The sequence below is a fragment of the Apium graveolens genome, chromosome 10, assembly GCF_009905375.1.
Source record: "Apium graveolens cultivar Ventura chromosome 10, ASM990537v1, whole genome shotgun sequence".
Lineage (NCBI taxonomy): Eukaryota > Viridiplantae > Streptophyta > Magnoliopsida > Apiales > Apiaceae > Apium > Apium graveolens.
In genome coordinates this window covers 163,208,981-163,212,377 of record NC_133656.1, presented here as the reverse complement: position 1 = coordinate 163,212,377, position 3,397 = coordinate 163,208,981, and the positions used below count along the sequence as shown (strand labels likewise).

Sequence of the window (3,397 nt, the reverse complement as noted above, 5' to 3'; positions counted from 1 at the left end):
AGCATTCTAAGTGGATATAAATGCCACTTAACAACAGCTATAGCAGTAGCTGTATCCACCTCTAGAATTCCTGCTACCTTGCCTTGAGGTAGTCTCTGAGTTGGATTCTGGTATTCATTAGCAGCCATCAGTTCAATCAACTCATAAGCTTCATCATAGCTCTTATCCCATAAGGCTCCTCCTAATGCTGCATCGAGCATAGGTCTAGATTGTGCTCCCAAGCCATTATAAAAGCAGTTGATAATCATCCATTCAGGCATCCCATGATGAGGACACTTCCTAAGCATCTCCTTACAACGCTCCCAAGCTTCACATAAAGACTCTCCCGATTGCTGCGCAAGTTGAGTAAGAGCATTTCTGATTGCAGTTGTCTTTGCCATAGGGAAGAATTTAGTAAGAAACTTCTGAGCAAGATCTTCCCAAGTAATGATGGAACCAGCTGGTAGAGAGTGTAACCAGCTCCTTGCCTTGTCCCTCAGAGAGAATGGAGAAAGCCTCAGCTTAACAGCATCTTCAGAAATACCATTGGACCTGAAGGTGTCGCAAATCTCAATGAAATCCCTAATGTGAGTATTTGGATCTTCATTTAAAGAACCCCCAAACTGGACTGAATTTTGCACCACCTGAATCGTGCTCGACTTGATTTCAAAAGATTTAGCCGCATTGGATGGTCTGACAATGCTAGACTAAATGTCATTAATCTTCGGCTGAGAAAAGTCCATCAAAGCTTTCAGATTTGCTACTGGTTCTCCCATTGCGAAGATCGCTTCTGCTTCAACTTTCTCCTCACCAAAGACTTCTTCTTCTATTACAACTTCTTCATCCGCTTTATCCAGTGTTCTCTTACGAGATTGAGAACGCGTTATCATAAAGGCTCTCTAGGGTACCTGAAACACAAACAAGCAAAACAAGTAAGTAAAATATTTGAGTTAGTGAACTTTAACGACCACTGATGACAAGCACATAAACTAAAAATAAACACCGAGTCCCCGACAATGGTGCCAAAAACTTGTTAGGATGAAAACACGTGCTAAAATTACACGCAAGTATACGCAATCGCAAGTAATATAGAATAATTTCTACTTCATTCCCACAGAGACTGGGTTAGGTTAAATTCAAAATGTGCACCTATGCATCAATGTATGATTATCGCTCAATGCTAAGACAAGTAACAAATTGAGATGTTTTTATAACAAAGATTAAACTAACATGCAAATAACTAAGAAATTAAAGTGATTGAATTAACTATATGAGACAAACATGGGATTCTAACTTCATTAAATACTTCATTCAAAGTCATTGTTCTTAACCTTGGCATGCAATGGTGATGACAACTAATCAGATAACACGAAACTAGTAAATGCCAACTTTCATTGCACGAATACCCTACTACCAGTCATCCATAAAAGAGATAGAAGCTGAATAGACACCAATTATGCTGAGACCCTATATGTCTATATAATTTGACAACATAAAGGTTTAATGCGCAAGTTATCTATCGTGATTACATAGGGCAAGTAATATGGTTAAAGTTACCTACGAATCATGCATAATAAATACATGAACCTATGCTAGCATGGCAAGTTCTAAACCTCTATATTCATTATCGCTTCAATTGAGATTAACACATTATCTTATAAGTTCACGACGCTCATAAGACGAATAAGCACAACCAATACTAGGATATCATAAAATCACCACACACTAAGGTATTGAAACAAATTAACTATTAAAATCTATAAGTAAATCTGTTAGAACCCCACGATAATGATTAGTTCATAACCGAACTCATCATCACCGTGGGTTCCGATGAAAGCATGATAAATAAACTAAGGCTTTATAAACTGAATAAATAATCAAAGTATGTTAACAAGAGTATTAGGTTCAACAATAAAGAAAACGACCATCCAAGATTACAACTTAAGCAAAGAATCACAAGTAAAACAAGTTCTTCTTATCCTTCGTTGAATGTGTGCTATTAGGTCTTCTTCCTGTCTTCTCCTTGCTCCCCGTTATGAAAAACGTCTTCAAAAAGTCATTATATAGCAGCCCAATTCAACCAGAAGTCCAGCAGATCAGTATTCTATTGGAAACAGGATTCTGGCAAAATGAGCGGCCGCCCGAGGATCCGGTGCGGCCGCTCCCAAATGTAGCGCGGCCGCGCTGAGCTTCTGGAAAAACTTTATTTCTCTTCTTTATTGGCCTTCACTTGCTGGTTTCTTAGCGCACTCAACCAAGGCTTCATCCTAACACTCTTCTAAGCATCAATCATGCAATTTACAGTCCTTCTTCCGATTATGCCCTGAAATATAAAACACTACAAAAAACTCATCAAATACACAACCAACTTGAGTATAAAACACCAATTCGAGCCTTTACAAAGTGTTCTCAGTGGATATAAATGCCACTTAACACTATGAAATTTTCATGAAAGCCTTCACATGCTAAAGATGGAGCTGATATCTTGGATGTATCCCCCTGGAAAGTGGGTAGTATATTTTCTAGCCAAAGACAATAAAGAAAAGTGCTTCTTGGGAGGCAACCCATGATTTTGGAAAGAATTCTTAGTTGAAGCTGATTAATAGGAAATCAGAAATTTTTCATGTCCATGAATTTTTTTTCATGCCTATGAAATTTTTCTAGAAATCAAAAAAATTTCATGCCCATGAATTATTTTTCATGTCCATAAAATTTTTCTGAAAGCTAAACATAGAAGAGGAACTGATACTGAGTCTCACGCGTGTGACTTTATGTTTTTGGATCGACACTTTGTGTTTATGCACTAGGGGAGTATTTTCAACTTTCTTTTGTATAATATTTTTCTTTGTTTTATTTTTGTATTATGTTTTAGGATTTTTTTTCTTCCTTAATTTTTTTAATTCTTTTTATATGTATATATTATATATATGTTGTTCATTGAGGACAATGAACCATTCAAGTATGGGGAGGTATTATCAATATAATTAATTTTATTATATATATGTGTATAATATTGTTATGTATAAAATAATTATAGCGCATAACATGGTAGAATAAATAGTTGCATATTTCATACATTAGTTCATATAATTTGCATCAAATCATATAGTTGTAGTATTGCATAACATTGCATGATCTCGAACCTGTAGTAGTCCAAGTCAGTGGCCTATGATGATATTATGTGTAGCTTGTTTTAACTGAGTCTTGCCATGATCACTTGATGTCATAATGCGTAGTGTCACTAGTGCAGAACTTATTTTCACTACACAATTTTATGATTCTCTTGAACTGAGATTCAGATATTCTTGTTTCTTGAGGAGTAGCTTCTTGTTGATAATTAGAATTTTGACTATTCATTTCTGAGCTTAGTACGTAAATGCTAAAGTTTGAGGGAAACTGTGAGATATAAATGTCTTGA

The 3,397-nt window shown here is 35.9% G+C and overlaps 1 non-coding gene across 1 annotated transcript; it reads left to right on the top strand.

Moving 5' to 3' along the window:
- Positions 1-258: 258 nt before the first annotated feature.
- On the top strand, positions 259-365 carry LOC141694721 (small nucleolar RNA R71). The gene has a single exon (XR_012564006.1). It is a non-coding gene; the product is annotated as a small nucleolar RNA R71 (small nucleolar RNA).
- Positions 366-3,397: the final 3,032 nt, after the last annotated feature.